Source organism: Miscanthus floridulus, chromosome 18, assembly GCF_019320115.1.
Source record: "Miscanthus floridulus cultivar M001 chromosome 18, ASM1932011v1, whole genome shotgun sequence".
Classification (NCBI taxonomy): domain Eukaryota; kingdom Viridiplantae; phylum Streptophyta; class Magnoliopsida; order Poales; family Poaceae; genus Miscanthus; species Miscanthus floridulus.
In genome coordinates, this window is record NC_089597.1 from 114,568,895 (window position 1) to 114,591,954 (window position 23,060).

Below are 23,060 nucleotides of genomic sequence, written 5' to 3' on the forward strand. Positions count from 1 at the left end.
AGTAGCTTGTACGATGCACAACAAAATTTATTTTGAATCAATTACCACGAGCCTCGCTAATTTTTATGATAAAAAGAAGAGTTACAAAGTTTGCTCCCTCCGGTGATGAGGAGGATCCGTTGCAGGGGCGCCGTGGATTGATCCTCTTTGAGCTCCGGCCTTCATCCTCCACCCCATCGATGGCGTCAGCGGCCCTCACGCTGCCGGTGGCGTCTCTGCGTCTGCGTGCCGTGGTTGGTGGCGGCACTGACGGGCGGATCCCCCGGCTTCCCCCGCAGGAGGCCGGACGCATCGGCGACGGGTGGCCAGCGCTCCGAAGCTGCTCCTCCTCTTCTGCGATGGCATGCCCAGGCCCGCACGCTCGGCGTTCCCTGGTGGCGTGGTCTCCTCCGGCGGCGTAGTCATCGAATCGCGTTCTCAACCAGGACGGCATGGCTCCCCGGCGACCGGCAGTGGCCCTGCACGGCTGCACCACAACAGCGATGGCGGCATCGTCCTGGTTCTCCCCCGGTAGCAAGATCCGGCGTCTTGGGTCTCTAGTGGCCAACGGAGGAGCAGATTCTGTCTTTTCTTTTTGCGAATAGCATCTCCCATCCTGGATCTGAAGAGCATCGGCTCTCTCTCTTTCTCTGTCTCTCTCTCAACTGCTACTGATGTGCTTGATTTCAGATATTTTCTTTTCACGATGAATCTGATTGTTTTTTGTGCAAATGTGATGAATCTGATTGTTTTTTGTGCAAATGGCGGGGGAGGAGGAGAGGAAGCGGGTGCTGGTGACCAACACTTGAGCTAACTATGATTATGGATGTTGTTGCAAGATTGATCCTTTTCCTCAGTATGCTGTACTCACTGGTTACTTTCCTTACATGTTCAGGGTTCAATTACATTCCATGATGTCATTGACAATGCCCACGATGGTGGAGTGGCTCAAATAAGGTTAGAAGGAGTGTACATATGGCCTTTTAGACAACTCCGCATGGTAGCAAACAGGTAACTGCCTTATTTTCTCTTTGTAACTGAAGGTCTGTTTGAATTTCATTCTCCCATGGAAAGTTTCTTGTTAAATATAAATATTTTAGACGCCCTCCTTTTGTTGTATGACCTAGTGAAACTTTATTTTGTCCTTTTTACTTTTTAGTGGCACAGATGGTGAACCACTTCAGGAAGAGGATTACTTTTTGTCAAATCCATACCATTTGGTAAGCTCACAAATTTAGCTTGTTTTGTTTTTGATGAGTAGTACATATGGATATTATTTCATAATGTATCGTTCAAAATTCTGTTTTTGCTTCCTGAGTTTTCACAAGCTTCTTGGTATCCATCTTACCTTTGTCTAAGTTGTCTTCAAATCAAATGTGCATTTATCTAGTACCCAGAAGATCTCTTATAATTAATGAGCATGTTTATGAAATATACTTTTACCTGGTTGATTTGTAACGGCTACGGATTTTCTCCTCTCAAGTGTTCCAAGAATCTTCTGAAGAGAAGAGCCAAAGGAAGAATTGTAAGATTCAAATTGTACACTCAAATACTATATATCGCCTCCTGCAATTTTTGATGTGTGTTATTTCCACCTTATCATCTCTCACATATGACATGGAGAAACATTGCAACACAGAAATAGCTGCTAAGGTTGTTCGTGTGTCATCTAACCCAAATGGTATGTAATTCCTTTATTCCACAATCAATTTGTTGTGCTTCATCATAATTTACATGTGGCAATACTAAACTGTTAGTTGGTAATTTCCTCATATTCAGTTACAGCTGAAACAGTATGTGCTTTTGTAAAAACTTTTTGTTTAACTAGATGGAGAACACGAGAAGTACCGGTTGGAGGGTTTGGTGGAGAGTCCAGCTGTCGATGATGATGGGGAATGCTTCTCTCCTATCTTATTGAATGCAACTTCTTTGAATGTTTAAGTTTATTACAACAAAGCAGTTAGCTACACACTGATGGTCACTTTTGTATCCTCTGTGGCTGTTTTTTTTTATGTTGGTTTTATCTTTATTGGTCTGTCCAGTCTGTGAATTCCTTAACTAGGGTATGGTAGATCTCTTTCCTTCAAGTTTTGCTGCTGATTAGACAAATGGAGCATAGCAACACTCAATCCGTAAGCGCTTCTTTTCCCTTTGTGAAACATTTAGTAAAACAAAACCACTTGCATTACATGGCTTCCAAGCTCATTTGCTTGGGTTGCTTATGTATTGCTTACAGGGAGCTGCTAAGGTTTCTATTTTAATGATTGGCCAACAAGCTATCATGGATGCATATCTCTGTCTACTTCACCTGACTGCTGGGATATTGGTTGGTGAGTACTGTGACTTGCATAATTTGTTTGTGCTCTGTTCTCTGACTTGTAACATCTGCTAATAAACTAAAACATGACCAAGTAGGATTTCAGTTTTTTTTTTGTTCAAGAATTTGTGCCTTTGTGGTCTGTATTTGGTTATATTTTCTTCAATGTTCAGTTCCCTTCTGGTCAGTCACTCAATGCATTATTCTAAAAACCTGGTCAAAGTTAGAGAAATTTGGCATAGGACAAAGCTAAAGTGAACTATATTGGGACATGGAGGGAGTATTGGCCTGCTTAACTTTTATTACCACTTCTGCATTGTGATTATAATTTACTCGAATAACACTCTTATGTGTTTAACTTTCTACAGAGTCAATCTTTAACGCCTTCGCAACGGCTGCATTCTTCAAATTTGTTGTATTTTCTATTTTTGAAATGAGGTACCTTCTCGCCATATGTAAAGCAAGTAGGCCTTTAAATAGTGGAGAAGGTTGGGAGATAATGAGGCGAGAGTTGTCTGTACTTTACAGCCGCTTTTGTAAGTAGTAACTATGCTCATTTGGTTTCTTTTCACTAAGAATCACGCCGATTGGAATGAATCCTAATCAACATAGTTTGCATACAGAGTGGTGGCATGCTTCTTGCCATATATTTGTTTCTATTAGAACTTACATGTGCAATCAATCTGACCTTTCCCCTGTTAGCTGGTTCTTGTCTACAGCATACCTTTGTTGCCCCCTTACCTGCTGCATGTAAATCACATTTACCCATGTTTTAGTTGGTAGGTGAAGTACTTGGTGCTTGCTATAAATGGAAACCTGGATATTCTGTTAGAGCTTTTAGAGTGTTCATTTCCTTTGTTAACTTGATACAAGATATCTTAACCCCCCCCCCCCCCCCCCCACCAAGGGAAAAACACTTGAAAGAACTTATAGTAGTATGTCATTATTTCAAGAGATGTGAGCTTGTTTGCATCTTCCACATATGGTACAAATTTTTACCTTTTTCTTATCCAACTTTAAGGTATTCTTTAATTTGCTTTGTGCTCTGCAGATGGCATTCTTTTGGGAGGAATCCTTCTAATGTATGAGCTGCACAATTTCTTACGCCCACTTCTTCTCCTGATGTACTCCTTTTGGGTACCTCAAATTATCACAAGTGTCATCAGGGACACAAGAAAACCTCTGCACCCGCAATATATTTTAGGCATGACAGTTACCCGCCTTGCTATTCCATTGTACATGTTTCTGCTTCAGCACTATCTTGGTTCTCGCTGCTTTATTCCTCGCCAGGTATTAACTATATAAGGTTTACCATCGCGCATGCATTGTGTTCTGCTGTATCATAGATGCATTTTAGTTGCCATTCATGCAGCTAATCTGTTCCTTCGAAGGCTGTTTAGGTTGCCACTGCTGTATTGAGTTGTTCCTTATATTGATGTTTATAGTGTATTTTATTATATCAGTTTTTAGAAGTAATCTATTGTGTCCACTTTCTACTTTTTTCAGATACTGCCTGAGAAATACTGCTACCACAGGAAGGTAGAGGATAGCACGAATCAGCCCATCGATTGTGTTATTTGCATGACTACAATCGACCTTACCCAAAGAACAAGTGAATACATGGTAAATTGTGCAATATTTTTGGCATTTCACTTTGCAGGCAGCTTTTACTGGTTACTCACCGTCCTCCCTCCCACAGGTGGCGCCTTGCGAGCATATATTTCACTCAGGCTGTTTACAACGTTGGATGGACATCAAGATGGAGTGCCCAACTTGCAGGCGCTCCCTACCGCCAGCTTAGATGAGGCTTTGTACCATATAGTTAACAAGAAGTAGGTAGCTCAGCTTATACAAGGGATCATGACATCCTGTACCTTTTCCCCCAGAAAATCTAGTTTCCGTGCCCTCCATTTATTGTGTACGTTGATGTTTATAGGTGGGAACTGAGGTACAACAAGGTGAGGCTGCAACCGTATGAAAGCTATCAACATAACTGTAGAAAAGTTTCATGCTATTGATTTCAAGAGGTCTTGTGTTGTACAAACTATTGTATCAAGCATCCCACGGAGAAATCGTCCTTCCCCGCCTATTCGGTTTTCACTGTTGCATGCATTTTATAAATTAATGTTGCTATGCCTATAATTTTTTAGGAGTTAAGTACACTGTCGGTCCTCAAACTTTTGGTGTTGTGTTATTCTGGTCCTCCAAATCTCGGCTTCCTCGGCTCGGCAGAGGCGCTTCCTCAGCTCTGAGGCCTGTCGGTCATACTGTTCACCAGAGCAATCAAATACGTGGCCAGATGTACCACAATTGGGTTGTCTTCTTGCGCGTGCCGCCCTTGCAAAGCCTCCATGCGAGCCCTTCATACCCGTCGATTATTTTCCAAAGGTGGAAAGAACTTCATGGGGATACGAGCAATTGGCTCTTCATAGATCTTGCAAAGATGTAACCCACGCATTTCGACACGTATCAGCGATCACAAGCACACGACAAGCTAGGGAACCAGATAGGGCTGGACGAACTCGTTTTTCTTTTAAAATGAAAAAAAGATTTAGAATGACTTTGACTTCGTCTCGGCTCATTCAACTCGGTTTGAAGTTGATAATTCAGGAGACTATAAATAAAATTATGCTAATTTCGAAGAAAGCTCAAAAGAAGTGTTCTTGGTTCGTTATCCAACATTAGAACTAGCATACTACAGCTATTATTATGGGCATCTCAAGTTTCTGACAGCGTCAGTCTCATTTGCCATCTACGCAGCCCGCCTCTCACACAGAGGTAGGTCAGTCCCCGCCGGAGAATCAAGGAGCCGCGGCGCCCTTGCCGCTGCCGTTGGAGTGCCTGGGCTCCCACAGGATGGTTGTCTCCGCGATCAGCGAGGTCACCACGTACGGGTCCATGTTGCACGCTGGCCTCCTATCCTCCAAGTAGCCTGAGGCAAACCAATAAAACTCACAGGGTTCAGTTCAGCCGCAAGAACCAACCGAAGCAGTAGAAGGCCGCACTAGAAAGAAAGAAACTGGTTCCGCTGCCTCTCACCTTTGCCTTCCTTCTCGGTGTCGCGGGCCACCCGCACCGACGCCCCGCGGTTCGCGACGCCCTTACGAGACAGACAAGAACATGACACGAACACACGGCCGATTAGAACACGAAAGATCGTTAGCATATATAGATGCATGCATTTTGCTTGCATATATGATGCTCATTCACCAAGAATCCAAGATTGTATCAAGGGATCTTTCGGGTACATTAATTAAATTTAACCCTGATACTTGTAGCTAGGAGTGCCATTGGTTATAGTTTATTTCATGCTTAACCTTGCCGTGCAGTGGCGAATCTAGGATTTTAGCTTAGGGTATGCCGCTCAAAAATTTTCATATACAATTCAGTAAATCCATTTTAGCAATTCGATAATAATTATAAATTTTACAATATGATTCGATAAATTCAAGGATTAGATTCAGACCATCCACTAAATACAATATAAATAGTTCAAATATAGGCATAAAAGAGTACTAGAGACTTACAATGCTATTTTTCTCACCGGTTTATTCGACGCTTACAAAGGGACATGAATGTCTTGACTATATCATTTTCATCAACTTTAAAAAAATTTCTCGTTGAACGAAAGTGACTGACAATCATTCAAAAGGCTAAACAATAATTTTCTATAAAAACCTGGGCCTTGTTTACATCACCTCCAAATTCCAAGTTTTTTCACTCTCTCTCCATCACATCAATTTTTGGACGCATGCATGGAGCATTAAATGTAGGTAAAAAAAATAACTAATTGCACAGTTTGGTTGTAAATCACGAGACGAATCTTTTGATCCTAGTTAGTCCATGATCGGACAAAGTTTGTCAAATACAAACGAAACGTGCTACAGTGTCCAGATTGCAAAAATTTGCAATCTAAACAAGGCCCTGAAGAGCAAAGTTTAAATTACCATAAATATTGCAAACGAGACATGCAAGAAATAGACGGCGATCCTCCAATTCAGAGCAGGGCGGAGGGCGGCAGCCGGCAGGCACCAGGGGCCAGGGCGGCACCGACTCGACTCACCCGGTCAGGGCGTCACGCGCAGGCGGTCTATTCCTCCATGGCTCCGTACTCAAATTAGGAAACTGAAACGTCGTGTACAGAGTCGGAGACTCAGAGCGCGCATACCGTATGGGTTCACTTGCCGAGTGGACCGCGTTACATGGGCCTCCCGTCATCAAGCGATGGTGTCCAGGTATGCTTTTTCATTTTTATTTTTTATAAATACAGCGTATACACTATATTATATAGTATATATATACTACTTGCCGCCGGTTTTGCAGGGTATGCCGGTGCATACCCGGCATACCCTGCGGCTCCGCAACTGTTGCCACGGCTAAGCTTAGTCAAGTCATCAAGTGTAACGAGCCACACTTCTTATGGCGGAGAATTTGGACTCCACAAAAGTGAAGTGTAACGTGCCACACTTTTTGTGACGAAAACTTTGGACTCCACAATAGTGAGAAGTTGTGGCTATAAAATAAATCTACAGCATGTGAGACGGTGCTAAGAAAATATGACAGCTGAAGTGGTCAAACAGTGCAAAGAATCAAAGACTAAAGATTGCTCGGCGAGTTTGCCCATGAGCCCATGAACCAAACAAGTCCATTTAGGGGCTGTAAAACTCTTATCCAATTATTTTACTTGTAGAAAACGAAGAGAGAACATCCAACCGTGCAACTCAATTGTTAAATGACTACTAGAATTGCTCAAAAAGAGTTGACCACTGCTCCCTCCAATCCAAATTATAGTTTATTTTGCTTTTTTTCTAAGTCAAACTTCTCTACCATGAACAAATTTATTTTGCTTTTTTTCTAAGTCAAACTTCTCTACCGCTATAAATAGTTATGCATGCATAGGTTCATGCAGTGGGCAAGGTGATTGATGGCAGCGGGTGACCCTGGTCTGGTCTACCACACCACAGCACGCCATGCATGCACCTACAACTGGTCGGTGTAGAGGCGGACCAGACCATGCACCTCGGGGCGACGCGCGTGGGACTCCGGAGCACGCGTCGTGCACAGGCGCGGGAGGCTGTCCGTGCTGGATCGGTTCTGGATCGTACCCGTAGAAAATCGAGTGCTCACCGCTCGAGAAACACTCGAGTACGGTATAGTTTTACCGAAAAAAGGTAAAAAAAAGATGTGGGTATCAGGGTGTGGTATAGATAGACAACAGAGCAAAGCAAAGGGAGCCATGCCTGAACAGAGGTCACTGGCATCCTCATGGTTCAGATAATTCTGAAAAGATGTTGCGATCTCACTTCATACAAAGGTTGGCGCATATTGTGGACAAGGAAGGGAAGGAAAGAAGAACACCTAGGAAAAGTTAGCCTTGGATAGTAGGGAGTGCTTAGAAAAGCCTGAGTGGATGTCAAGTCCCAAGCACTGTGCCCAGCTCGACCACACTATGCACGTCGGGTCACTGTCACCGCGTGCCCTGCGGACGCCGTCGGTGTCGGGCCCGTTAGCACCTTGTCCTCGCATGGCCACGATATCATGCCGCACTCGTCGTCCTCGTGCACTGTGCGCTTCTACTTTTCCCATCCTCTAGTCCGCTTTTGATACTCGCCCTCGTCCCCGTACCGGACCCCCGTTCCTTCTTTCTTCTTTTGGGGACAAGGCCGCCCGCACGCCTCCCTCATCGAGCGAACCCTCTCTCCTCTCCTTTATCCCTCCCTCCGCTCGCTTACGCAGGAAGCACGCCATGGCCGGCTGTATCCCCACAGCGTGAACCAGCAGTGTATCCCATCCATGCCATCTCCACTTTCAATGCGCTGCGCCCTATCTACGTTCGCCACTATAAGATGCCCTTGGTCCTTCCTCTTCTCCTTCATCCTCGTCCCTCTCGAATCCGAAGTAGAGCTAAGAGATCCAGTCGTCATTGTGGAACTAGGTTCATCTGACAGAGGTGATGATGTAATCTGAGAAGAAAGAATCTGGTTTTCAAAGAAGTTCAAGTCTACCATTGGTTAGTTTGGTCTTAGGATTAACGATGTTTTACTTCTCAGTCTCCTGTTTCTGGATCTGTTGGTCATACGCCATGTTTTGGATAATCATTATCTTGTTGTTTCTCCATTGTCCTCGTCTATCTCGACTTCTGGACTAAGCCTTGGTTGTACTAGGTTGCTCTTAACCATGTAACTTTAAATCCTGGTGTAATTTAGTGTTCGACGCCGTGTAATCTTTCGTGTCATTTCAGATTTATGAAATATGTTGTAATTTCGCCTAAGGGGAGTGGATCCTAATTCACTCTTTTGTAAACCCTCACGTTAAGAGACATAGTTGTGTTGTAGTTTTTGCTCTTTCCACCTATAATGCAATCCTAGCCAATGTTGTGCTTTGAATCTAAGTGTCTTAGTTGCTTGAGCCCAACTCCATCAAATACTTCTTTCCACTAACATGTCATTGATTTGCTGGCCTACAATAGGCACCATATAATGACAACCAACCTCTATGTTCGTTTACAACATTGTAATGAAAAAAGGCATATTACATTTCCTTCCCATATTTACCCGTTTAATGTACCAAATAGACCAACCTTTCGTACCAACGCGATGAGAAACATATTAAACATATGAGCCACCTATACCAAGCACATCACCCGCAGCGAAGCGCGGGCAGCAGTGGCTAGTTCAGATAATTTTAGGCATGCACAAAGGTCATATTGTCACAAAGCTATAAGCATGTGAAGACACCTTCAACTCTACCTTCTAGAACAGGATGTCAACATATTAGCTTCCTGCCTTCCCGGGATTACCAGCTAGCAGAAACAAAATACTGAAAGGAAGAAAAGAAAAAAGAAAAAAAAAAGCACACCTTGTGTTCATTTCATTGAACACCTTTAGGGCATCAGCATGTAGGTATTGATAGCTTCGTTGAGGTGCCATGGCTGTGGCAGCAAAAGCAGCTCGCTCCAGAAGTGCAAGTGCTCCACGCCGTGTGACCCTCTTCTCCACGTGAGGCAGCCGGATCGAGCTGCACCTCTGCACCAAATCTACAGCGCACAGTGAGCCAAAGCAGATTCTTGTGGGGCGACGTCGAGGAAGATGGGGGAGAGGTAGAAGGGCCGCCGGGCCGCACTCGCGCCGGCGCAGCGCCCGCAGGGGCGCCGTCGCCTGCCACCCGCCGCCGCATCAGGGGCGCAGTCACCTGCCACCCGCCGCCCGCAGGGGCGCCGTCGCCTGCCACCCGCCGCCGCAGGGACACTTCTTGGCGAGCCGCTCGATGCCAGTGTCGGAGATCTCACGGCACCACTTGACGCTGAGCTTCTCCAGCCCGGGGCACCCGACGGCGACCTTGGCAAGCCCAACGTCGGTGACACCGAGGCACTTGTCCATGACGAGCTCCCTGAGCCCCGCGGCAGCGGCGAGGGCGGCCATCTCCCTGTCCTCAGCGGCGACGCAGTGGGACAGGCCTCGGCTCGCGCGAAGGCGCGGCTGGCGAGGCGGTAGGACTCGCGGTCACGCGGGTCTCGCACGCCCGCCAGCGCGTGCGCAAGCAGGTCCAGCGACAGCGCGTCCACGCCGGCGCCGGCGCCGGCGGAGGAGCTGCCGGGGTCGTCGTGGCTCATCTCGCGGGGCGACGACGGTCGAGATCCGATCCCGCCGGTCGAGCTGGTTGTGGGGAGCGCCCGCCGGCCGACGGGGCTCGCGCCCGCAGCCTTCGCGCCCCGCCCAGGGGGGGCTCGCCGCCGCCTCTGCAACCAGCCCGAGGGGGCTCACCGGCCGGGGGGGGGGGGGGGGGGGGGGGGGCTCGCCGTCGCTGCCACGCCCCGCCCGAGGGAGCCACCGGCCGGATCCACATCCTCCCCCGTCGGATCTCCTAACATCAAAGAAACGGAAGTCACTATTTTAGTTTTTTTAGGGAAAGTCACTATTTTAGTTCATCATAAAGAAAGAAGGACAAGAGGGACCAGGACACAAACAGGCCCAACATGTCCAGGCAACCAAACATGTCTTACCTCGTGGAGCCTGGCTGGAGTGAAGGCAGGAAACCAAAGAGACCCAACATGCCCACGCAACGGAAGTCACTTCTGTTGGGCATGTCGGAGTTTGGATCCACCTGGAAAATGCCCTCCTGGTTACCCACCGCATCGATTTCCGTCAACACGGTGGCGGAGTTGGCTCCAAAAGCACCGTAGACTACCCTTCGACACTAGAGATTAATGTGGCACAAGGAAAAACGGCTCTGGCTTTTTTTAATAATAAAATATGAAACGGTGGAGCCAAAGGAGCTGGAGTTTTAGGGTTCCAATCGGCTCTGGCAAGATTTCAATTTGGTATAGAATCTCTTACTGAGGTGCTAGCTTTTTGGCACGGCTTGGGCTTCTCCAAAATTAGAGAAGCCAGGAAACCACGTTTTGATAGTTTCTAGCCGAAAAAGGCTTGGGCTTTATTACCACTTTTTAGTTACAGTAGCCATTCTCGTGTGTGTGTTTTTGGTTTTTTATTAGACTAGTTTAGAAGCCACAACAAAAACCCTATCAACAAAGAGGACATAAATGACTAGGCCATAGGCGTGCAGTATTTTCCTCAAAAAATAAATTGCATCGAGGGCCTGTTTGAAACGCAGGAATTAAAAACACGGGAATAGGAAAAAACACAGGAATGGGGTGAGTGTGTAGTGGTAAAACAGAGAAAAGGAAAAACGCGGGAAATAACTAGAAGGGGTGTTTGGAACGCATGAATCCATAACACAGGAAAAACGCAGGAAGTAACATTATTTTTTATTTCTCTTCTCTTGCTGTCTCGGTCTTCGTGAATCCATTGGTTTGGACTGGATGTTTTATTTCCCGTGAAATGAATGAAGGTAGGAAACTTTTCGTTGTTTTACTGTTGAAGTTTCCTTCATTCCAAACACCAAAATGCAAAACATTTCCATAGGATTGGATTCCTCCATAATTCCTTTGGATTTCCTCCAATCCAAATAGGCCCTGAGTATATAAGAAATCGCCGAATAGCATCAGATTACAAACTACTGGAGTATATAAACTGTATTTTCCAAGCAGTGGCAAAAGCACAAAAAAGAAAACCTCATCTGCCCAGTTGTGCATTGGTCCCATCGATTCCATTCGTAGCAAGCCTGCCTCCAATGGGCCAGCAGATGAACAGGGTAGGCACCGTAGCTTGTTGTGATAACTGAAAGATATGCTAGCGCCAAAAGCTTATAAAATATTTAGTGGACGTAGGTTGCAGGCTCGCAGCGCATCAGGGCGTCCTCAACAATCTAGCTAGCTTGCTAGCGATTTGATCAGGGAGTTCTTACACGCGAGGTCTTACACACAAATTCATCTGCCCAACGGTTATTTTCAAAGCGCACTATCCAAAGCAACATCGGTGCTATTTTTAGGCCCCATTTGGTAGGGCCCTTGGAGGCTCCGGCTCCTGCACTGTAGCGTCCTGCCGGCCGCACACGAGCCGATAGGCGATCACTGTAGCAGGAGACGCAGGAGCTAGGAAAGTGAGCTTTCTCTGGCTCTGTGAACAGTACCCCGAGTTCCGAGATACATTGTTTCTACAGTGATATTCACAGTGATTGTCAGGCCGGAGCTGCTAGAGCCATGCCAAAGGAGGCCTTAGATTTTTTTTATGGCGTCTTGAGAAGAGTGGAGGGAGAGACAGGGACACAGAGTAAGACCTCATGTGGCGTGCCAGATGCCTCGGGGGCTCGGGGCAAACAAAACGCCTGGTGAGGAACTCGTCGCTAGGGTCAAGGTATTTTAGACCTCTCTCTCTCCGAAGGTGGCGAAAATCCAACATCAGCTAGCTCGGAGCTGAGATGAGTGTTAGGCTAGCTGGTTGGTCGGCTTATTCGCACTGTTTCATACTGTACCTACAATGCTTTTCTCTCTTGAGCGGGCAGCAGCCACAGCCCCAACGGCTGGTTGACAGCAGCCGAACACAGCGGGACGTATTTACGGGTGTGTTTGCAGCGGCAGCGGCACAGCAACCTACTACGCTCCATTCATCTCTAGGCCTTGTTGGCGCACGTATTTATCTGAATCCACGTATGTTGAGATGTATTAGAGTATAATTAAAATAAATTTTATTCTATTTCACTAACATACGTGAATTGAGGTAGATACACATGTATACCTTAATGAAGCATTAGGGCATCCTCAACGGTGGAGAAATCGTCGGCTCTCCTCAATTTCTATTGGCTACAAGGACTGACAGGAACTAGCAAGCGCTTCCCTCCTCGCTAGTCTCGTACTTTCTCCCAGAAAACTCTCTCTGCAGCAGCACATGTCTCGAGATCACTAGGCGGTATCTTAAGCCCCCTCCTGGTACCCACCATACTAGCTAGATGAGACACACAAACACCTGTTTTTTTTTTTTTTTGAGCAAAACACACAAACACCTGCTGTGCTGGGCTAAAAAGGGGGGCCGGGTTATTTGGGGGAGGACCCAGCTAACACACGCACACGGCACACCCAACCCAAAACACACGCACTCAACGTAAGTGGAGACGAAGACACGCACAAACTATCGTCATGTTTACTTTTATAAACCGTATTTTTTTAGCTAATAGATAATATTTTTTTTCTCACAACAAATCAGTCAACGGTACTTTTAGTCATGACTTATTAACCAAATAAACAGGACACATGCTCGACAGCCAGCGGGTGGACTCCCAGGCTCCCAGCAACGTGCCTCGTCATCACTTACAATAAGGCCCCGGGCTTCTCATCCATGATGCACAGAGTCTTTTTTTATGACTTGGGTGTTCTGGTGTTTATATGGGCTAGTGGGCTCCCTTCCTTAGTGGGTTGAGTGTTCCTTTTCTATTTGTTATTTTTATACTACTAAATCTTCTTATATGTAGCTGATGGGTAAACGTTTAATCACGTTTAACCTACGTTTACGCGACCTAGGCGCTAATCGATGTCTTAGCGCCACCCTAGCGTCTAGCAGTGGCGTAGCCAGAATTTTAATCTAGGGCGGTCCGGTTCAATATAAATTTTTGTTAACAATTTAGTTTTGATTGACATGTCAACAAACATCTTGGGTTTCTTGCTACAATACACGGAGGAGCTAGAACCGATGAAATAAAAATAGTGATTTTAATAAATCCTGTTTCATTTTAACTGAAATAAAAACGGCTCCATGCTCTAGTGTATGAAGGAGCTGACACTAAAGCTGAATGGAGCTCTTCCAAATAGGTCTAAATGTAGCATGTCATTGTCCAAAATATAAATTACTGAAACATAAGAAAAATACATAAAAAATTCTTACAAGTATTTTCAAAATAAGTAATAAACTAAAAAATACTTAAAATAACTTACTATCTAAATACTTAATAATACTTTGCTCAAAATTCTAGGGTGGTCCCATGGCCCACAAGGACCACCCCTAGCTTCGCCACTGGCGCCTAGCATTTTCTTGAACCTTGATTTCAGGTGTCTGAATTTTAAGATGATTTTAAACAACACTCTTGTACCATCAACTAATATAAGTATAAGTGAATTGTTACTCTTGTGATTTGTTATTTGTCTTTTATGTCATAACATATCAAATTTTTTATCTTTGTCTGACGGTACAAACAATTGTTAATTGTCTTTGTGCCAACACAAGTCAGATTTTGTTGGGTTTGTAGTTTTGTCTAACGTATTTTTTATTCTCGGAACTGAAAATAGCTGATTGTGCCTACAGAAATTGTATATCGAACTAAAGTTACAATTTTAATATATAATATATGTAATAACTATCGTCTAAAAGGAAACTAAAATTTAGGCACCTGAATCTTAACAAGTCCCATAAAAAATATAGATAAAATCAACATTGCAATTTACAAATCATCTTAGGCATAAAAGAAGAAAGAAGTATATGCATCACGACGATACAGATTGAGATGTATTCAGTAAGCGCTAGATATTCGGCACTACTACAAGTCTACAACACTTGATGCCTTGCTGGCACCACCGAGTTTGCCCTCTACATACTACAGCGTGCGTTCTGCCTGCCATTGAAGAGGCGGAGCCACCTACAGCCCCCCACGCCCCCACCAAACAAGCCAAAAGTACGTCGACTCTAATCATACATGTTCTTCTTGTAATCCTGGTCCCCAGGACTCCACGTTGAGGTTTAGGCGTGTATGATTAGACCAGGATTACAAGAAGAGCATGTAGATAAGGAGCCGGAGGAGATTTACCATCTCATGATGCTCTGTGTTTTCAGCAGATCGGTTTGGGCGTTGGTTCTTCAGGCGCTGGGGATGCTGCACCTCGCCCCGCAGAATCAGGTCTGTTTTTTTTTTGGGCATGGTGGCTGCAGGCTAGAAAGCAGGTTGCCAGGCCGGCACGGAAATGATTTGACTCTCCCGTTGCGTTAGTCGCATGGTTGCTTAGGAAGCAAAGGAATGACAGGACCTTCAACAGCCGGAGCAGCTAGGTTGACACTTGACACCGTCTTTCAAGCAGTCGTCGAAGAGTGCAGGATTTGGGACTTAGCTGGGTTCAGCCATCTGCGTTCTTTTCTGCCATCGTCATCAATCCGTGTATTTTCATAGTCAGCTAAAGTTCTTTTGTGCGTCTCTGGGGTTGCGGTAATCGCTGGTTTACCGCTTTGAGTTTTTAAAAAAACATTCAACTTCCTTTTAATGAAATATGTACCTCGTGGTATGGTCGGGAGAAAAAAAGGTTTAGGCGTGTCTGGCACCGAATTGACTTGCTTCCCTTCAATGGAGCATGAGGCTTGCAACGACCCATGATTGTCACGTAAAAACAATTTATAGTTTTCCATGGGGTTTTTGACAGTTGTTTTTTTCATAGCTAAACAAGGACGGATAAAGTAATAAATAACAGGGCTATCACAAACCTGGCAACTCGGATGCATAGCTCAATGTGGACTAAATTTTTTTTTTAGTGTCAGAGTTCACTATAAAGAGCATATTTTTATGCCAAATTCCTTTCACAGGGAAGCCAGTTTCTCAGTAAGGCAAGCGGAATAGACATACTGTAACACAATGACGATACTATCTCTGTCCACAAAAGAATGCAATTGTGAGAACAGTGCCGATAAAGCTACCTCATTTTTTATCAACGCTATAGTAAATAGTATTAGCATTTATATCTCTGGATAATTTTATTATGAAAATATATTCTATAACTAATCTAATGATATTTATTTTATATCACAGATGTTAGTACTTTTTATACAAATTTAGTGAAAGTTCAAGCTATTTGAGTCCTCGAAAAGCGAGAATTGCATTATTCTTTTGTGGACGGAGGGAGGACGAAACCTCGGAATTGGAAAACTGCACAAACCCGAAGAGATTTGAATAGAAGCCGCGATGACAGTACATAAGATTCACAGATAGCGCATACCTGTGATAATTGTAATACTTAAGCAAGGGTACAAACAATACGACGTACAAGACAATACCACACGAGGTTCGCAAGCCTCAAAGCAACAAGGAAGCAGAGTGAAACAGGGCAGCTCAATCTAACAAACTAACACACAGTGCAAACCATACTAATGTGGCGCTAGCTAGCTTAATACAAGAAGTAGAAGAGGACGGCGTCGGCAACGGCTGCGCCGGCCCCTGCCGCTCCCGGAAACTGGTTGGTCACCAGCGACAGCATTGTGAGGAAGACGCCGAGTAGCAGAAGCGCTAGCCCGATGAATCCGTGCGCGGTGGTTGACAATCTAGACGGGAGTGTGCTTTTCATCTAGGACAAGTTCCACTCGGACCAAAAATGGAATGGAGCGGTGGTTGACAATCTAGGAAGTTCAGCCCACCAAACCGTCACATCACATGGAGGTTCACATCGGGTTCAGACCATCTCAAAGCTTTCTAAGAGTGCGGCCGTTCAGGCGCGAAATGCTTTGTCTATGCCATTAATTTTATACTATTATTATTGCTCCGGCGGTACTTTTCAGTAAAGGAATAGTATTTTTTCTCATAACAAATTTTAGCAAGAAACACAAACACTATTGTTGCTTATGCAGATTTGTGGTGAGAGAAAATACTATTTCTTCACTAAAAAACACCGCTAGAGTAGTGCTTCGTTCCTTGTTGGCCAACCCATCCATCCATGGATTCCATTTGACACGAGTACACCTCATCAGTAATCACCCATCTCCTACTAACCGCTATGATCTCCTTATTTTTTGCTTCATCTTTCCTCTAGCTTAGCCTCCTTTCCTACTAACGGCGTCTGGCCCATGCCGCGTAGGCACACACAGAAAAACTCAGTCGTACTCCTAGAAGCCAGCGACACTACTTGCAAGTTGCAAAGACATAGCTTCTGAAACCTTGCAACAACATTACAGAATCCATAATTCCAAACACTGAGCTCCGTTTTCTCTCTAGAGAAAAGAAGTTAAAGAAAGGTTGTGTTAATATTGTACTTGTTTTCTTTCTAAATTGTGTTATTTTATTTTTTTTCTAGATATATAGTAAAAACTACTGTACTTGGAAATGCCAAAACGATTTACAATTCGAGATAGAGGGAGCATTAAGTTAAGTGTCCACCTCTTTTAATGTTACCAATTAGGAACCTCTAACGCATTATACACATTATTCTCATGAGATGCGCTAAGCGAAAATGTCAATTTTAGAAATTATCAAATAATTAGAAATATATGGCATTTCATTTGGTACAATCTAATCATTATTGCAAGGAAAATCTTGCTATGGATCTATTTTATTTTCTAAAAAACTACCCACATTTGCTATTATTTAAAATACACAAAATAACTCTTACTTTACATCTAAATGGTCCACCTCTACCACTATGAAACATATTATAAAGTAATCATTTTTAAGCTACTCATCTCTCTTATTATGACACATAATATAAATTAAACCCTTAATTTGCACATAAATTACACACCTCTTTCATTATATAGTATAAATTAAAACATCTCTCAAATCTACACCTAATTTCTGATATAAGATATTATAGAAAATGATTAAATAATCATAAAATGTGTGTAAGGAAAATGGACCCTAGACCCATTTTAGTTTAGATTTTGGTGTTTGATGATCAATAAGACCAAATTAGACTAGCTTATTTGCAAGTGTTTATTTTGTAGTCCAATAGGTTGCATGGCGGACTTGGACCAAGAATGAAACTTGAAGAAAAGGTTCAACACTCAATGGAAGACAATAGATGAAGTGTTGAAAGCATAGAAGGGAAGCAAGAGGTCCAAGACATAAAGACAAAGAAGGCCGGTCGAAGAAGTAGAAGCGGGCAGCTGAGGAGGTGGCACTGAACATGGCGGTGTGCAACGCCCTGGTCACCGCCATAGGGGTGGCGGTGCACCGCCGCACCTTTTATTCCCGAGAGTGGGGAATATTGCTTCTGGTCACCGCCCTAGGGGTGGCGGTGCCCACCCTGTAACAGCTAGTTCAAAAACTAGTCGTTGGAGGGTCACCGCCCTAGGGGTGGCGGTGTGACACTAGTGTGTCCGGTGCCCACATAGGAAAAGTGGAGCTCGGTCCCAACTGCTAGTTCTCCACTTGGGGGCTATAAAAGGGACCCCGAGCGGCCATTTGAAGGGTGTGGGAGCTGAGGGAAGATAAGAGGGTGCTTGTGCACCACTTTGGAGCTCTCCACTTGCATAAGGCATTAAGATCACAAGGTGATTAGCGTAGGTGCTCTGCGAAGCGCTTATGTTAGTTAGACCATGCTCATATGCACTTGCTCTATGCTTAGGTCTAGTTGCTAGTGAGGTTTGCATACCTCTCAACCAAAGGTGCTTGCGCTCACCGCATTTTGTACTCAGTGGGGCTTGTAAGTCTTGCGAGACCACACCAACCGCGTTTGTAGTGTGACCGCCACCGTGTATCCAAGGGAATAAGGCCCGCGGCAATTCGGTCAAAAGCTTTTTTTGCGGTGCTTTGCGAAGCGCTTAGGTCAGTTAGACCACGCTTAGACTACGCTCATATGCGCTTCCTCTAGGCTTAGGTTTAGTCGCTAGTGAGGTTTGCATACCTTTCAACCAAAGGTACTTGCGCGCACCGCATTTGTACTCGGCGGGGCATGTAAGACTTGCGAGACCACACCAACAGCGTTTGTGGTGTAACCGCCACCGTGTATCAAAGGGAACAAGGCTCGCGGCAGTTCAACCAGAAGCTTGATAGTGAAGACGGCGGGGAGCGGTCCGGGAGAGGCACTCCAGAGACCCACTTGCTCGTGGGGAAGACCTGGGGCTATCCACGGAGTTACCCCGACCGGGAGCTTGACCCTTGTGAAGGATTCCTTGCGAGGGGCTCCAACGGGGACTAGGGGAAGCTTGAGTGCTTCTCGATACGTAAAAATACCAAAGTCGTCGATGGGAGTTTGCATCTCTATCACCCTTTTACCTTCCGCATTTATATTGTAATCTTGGTTGTGTACTTCATCTTTCCCAGCATAGTTGATAGGATTGGAACCTAAGTTGCATAACTCTTTTGCGGTAGAGATAGCAACACCTTAGCAAAACCGTAGTTGCACATTTAGATAGATTACTTTCTTGCATAGGTTTTGCTAAGGTGAAAATTAGAGGTCATAGTTAGAAGTAGAATTTTAAGTTGTCTAATTTGCCCCCCCCCCCCCCCCCCCTCTTGGGCGTCACGATACTTACTGTATGCTAATATATATTTCTAAACTAACTGCATCTACCGGTGTTAAATTCAAAGCAAATAAAATGTTATGGGTGCCACCATATTCAATCGAGCCTCGACGTGAAATCCCACAAGATGCGCTAGAAAAAAAAGTTAGACACTCTCATAGTAATACGAATCATCCTAACCGTTTAGTTTAGTAGATTCTTAGTCACTATTGTGACAGAAGGTCCTCAATGGAGGCTCTGTGGCAATCCTCATGAAACGTGGTAGGAGGAAAAGGTAAATTCTAGATATTCTTTCCATAATGAAAAATACGCAGCATTTAATTTGGTAAAAATTTAGTCATCATCGCAAATAATAGTTGTTGGATCTAATTTTTTTATTAAAAATGTTGCCCTCTACTATTGTGAAAAATACATGAAGTGGCCCAAAATATCTCAAAATACTCTATATGTTTCTAACTTACTACACATGACCGAAGTCAGAGATCTAGTTTATTTAGCAATCAAACATGTGGATATGCGATCTACGGTCTTTTGCTCAGTGGCAGCGCTCTAGTCATATCAGCAACAAACGTGCGTTCTTGGCATGGAATAGATTAGCCTTAGCCTCAAAAAAGACAAACATGTCGTCATCCACTAGTCCTGGTCTTAGCTGCATCCTAAGCAGGAGGTGTAAATGGGCCTTGTTCTCGTAATTATGGTCTCCACGAGGTTTGGGCGTTGGCCCCCTTAACTGACTGAATTGTGCTGCTTCAGTAGAGCACTAGAGCTGCAACTTGCATTGGCTGATTGTCCTGGTTGTGACGTCAAGAGATTCTTCTTGACAGTTTTTTTTCTTCATGAAAGAAAGAACTAAGAAAGTTACTGGATTGTCAAATCCTGCAACTCGCATGTACAGTTCACTGTAGATTAGGAATTTGAGTGCTGGAGTTCGCTATAAGCAGCACATTTTTTTTTTTTTTTTTTTTTGCGAAAGCCTTAAAATTCTGTCTTCCACGGCCATTTCCCAAGCCAATTTTACAGCGGAACGAACGGACACTGTAACAGAGTCAGAGTGCAACCTTGGAACTGGGAAAATGCACAAACCCAAACCCAAAGAAATCTGATAGACAGGCCAAATTCACAATTAGGAAACCTGTGATTGTGGAAATGTGAAGCAAAGTACAGGCCCAAACCACAAAGTGCGCGCACCCGGCCATGCAAGCAGAGCGAAACAGAGCAACTTTTTTTTTTGTGAACTTGAAACAGAGCAACCCAATGCAACACAACCTAAACCATACTAACGGCGCTTAATAATTAAATAATTTTATTGCTACAACGGCGCACCACAAGGTGCGCAGCGCGCATCAGCGCATGCAACGATACAGCCGTGTCGTACCAGCCTCCCAGGAGCAAGCTAGTTCGCCGGCGGGAAGAAGTAGAAGAGGACGGCGTCGGCCACGGCGGCGCCGGCCCCTGCCGTACCTGGGAACTGGTTGGTCACCGGCGACAGCATGATAAGGAACACGCCGAGAAGAAGAAGTGCGAGACCAAGGAGCGCGTGCGCGGCGTTCCCGTCGTGGTTGCTGATGGTGTAGTTGATGAGGACGAGCCAGCCGCCGGTCACGAGGATGCGGCCCGCGTCCAGGAGGCGGCGCTGAACGTGTCCGAGGGGCACGGCGGGGGCCGCGATCAGCTCCGCCGGCTCGTCGGCCTGAGGCGCGTTGGCCATTGTGCGCGCAGTCGTATTCGTACGGCACTTCACGTAGTTTTGTTGCACTTCCGGAGTTGGATAGACGTGGATATGACTGGATGCTTGTGCTGTGTCCCTGTAGTGTGTTCGAGCAGACGAGTCAAGAAAATTATCATCAGCACTTTAAAGGTGGGAAACACGGCAGGAAAGCATATACGAGGAGAAATCGGCAGAAAACTACTGGAAAATACGGAATGATGGGCCATGCATGCGTTATACAGTGAGGCAGAAAATTGAACAGTAATATGGGAAAACATTAGGTGCCGACTGGCGAGGATTTGGGAGGAAGAGGAGAGGAGAGGAGATCAGACCAGCTGCGCCTGCGAATTGCGATCGGTGGCTGCTGCTCTTAGTTGGATGGATGGATAGCTGCGCTGCGGTGGTGTGGCGGGTTGCCTTGCCCGCCGGTGCCTTATAATACTAGCTAGAGCATGTGCGTGGCCGGTCAAAAGTTTCTGTCACGCTACCGCCGAGGCGCGTCCCAGTCAGACCATTTTGCCTATAAAAAGCCCAACAACTGCGCGTCCTGTTGAGAGACCCCAGAGCGCTCCATTCTAAAGGCGTGTAGCCGAAGCCCCTCCCCCTTCCTGTAGCTGATCTCCCTCTGCTCTGCTCATCCGCTGCCTCCCCCTGCTCGGAGTCGGAGCTTGGCGGCGGCATTCGCCAGCCATGTTGGGGATCGCCGGTGAGTGCTCACCGCTCAACTCTACACGACGTGGACTTAGAAGAACACGCAAGACACAGAATTTTGGTGTTGTCAACTGGCAGCTTTTCAGGTTTTGCATTGCTGTTTAAATAAGGAAAGCAAGTGCTATTTACACGGCATTCTCGGCCACAATGCGCGCTGCGCGATGGAGCTCACAACGTGCGCCATGACGCTCTAGCTCCTGTCCGCGCTATCCAAGACGGTGAGCTCACATCCACACAACATGAACAACTAAAAATAGCAAGAGCCGCGCAGGACTCTGACGTGCCTCCGCATGAACCAAGCGCATGCATCAGGCTAACAACCTTAACTGACGAAACTGAAATACAGACCGAAAGCAAACACTGAATGAAAGACTGACTCTGAAAAACAAGATGACGGTAGACAGTAGTAGTAATGAGACTTTGGTTTATCTCTAGTATATATATGGTTTTCTATTTACGATGTATTCATTATCGAATCTTGTGTGATGATAGATATATGTGATGCATTAGTAATACTAAATGTAAAATATCAGACAAGTTTGGTTCGCTCTACTTCAACCTTTGCAGCTCGACGCACTGATGCCGGAGCTCGACGTCGACGTCGCTTCGTGGTGGCTGCGCCAGCGATCAAGGATCGTCTCGTCGGACAGGCAGTTGTTCGACTGCTTGCTGCTGCTGGTCGCTTGGTCCCTCTTGAAGGAGAGGAACGTAGGGTGTTCGGCAGGCCAGCCTTGAACGTGCTCGATGTCGTGCGCGCTTGTGCTCCATGAAGGGGAGGAGTGGGCTCTTGGTGGTTTCATGCCATTTGTGGCATTGTCTGAGCTTTGGTCGCGCCAACCTTTAACCATGTAACAACTTTTGGTGTATCCGGTAGTCTAGGTCTGATCTGCTCGGCTCTGGGTTGCTTGTTCTTGTGGTTTAAACTCCTCCCCTCTTAATGAAATACGGGTAAAATCCCGCTCGCGAAAAAAAAATCAGACAACAACCTATATTTAAATGTAATAATAAAGTATATAAAAATAGAAAAATAAATGTCATTGGTGGTTGAAGTTTCGACCCTCACAATATCACTATCAGGTAAAACATAGAACCGGAAGTGATATGACACTATCATCGATGAGTGGAGAACCGGCAGTGATAGTCGAGCTCTATTATTTTGGCCTATTTCCTGCAGTAATGATGGGTTTCAAACCGGTACTGAAAACATTTTCAGCTTCGGAAGCAGCATGATTGGGCAAAAAATTGCAGCTTGAGCACAAAGTTCATGCCATTTTATCTGGTGCCAAATTGAATGGTGGTCATCAACGGTTTAAAAGAATAGAAGCACTGGAAACCAAATCAAAGAGCGTGTGTTTTAGGAATCATTTATTAGGTGCGGTAATGTTTGGATTTCCGCTAGCTTTATACTTTAACAGCTCTTCTTTCCTCTCAATGAAATACTTACCCCGTGATACGGTCGACGAAAAACCAAATCAAAGAGCAGCATATGTGATATGCTGAAGGGTATCAGTGGTAAAAAAAAAAATAGAACGAACCATCATGAAAAGAATTGCTATGCGCAGCAACCAAATTTTTCGGGAAGGATTTGATGCAGAAGTGAGGGGAAATGATTCTTTTTTTTTTTGGAATTGGAGGGAAACGATTCTGGAAAGGGGAGAGGGGGGGGGGGGGGGGGGGGGGGGGCAAAATACGCAGTTTAAAACGGCACCAGGAACGGGATGAGATGATTGTTGGGCCTCTATCT

At 45.2% G+C, this 23,060-nt stretch overlaps 1 pseudogene; it reads left to right on the forward strand.

The window, feature by feature from the left end:
* Nucleotides 1–550: 550 nt before the first annotated feature.
* Nucleotides 551–4,133, forward strand: LOC136522629 (transmembrane E3 ubiquitin-protein ligase FLY2-like; annotated as a pseudogene).
* Nucleotides 4,134–23,060: the final 18,927 nt, after the last annotated feature.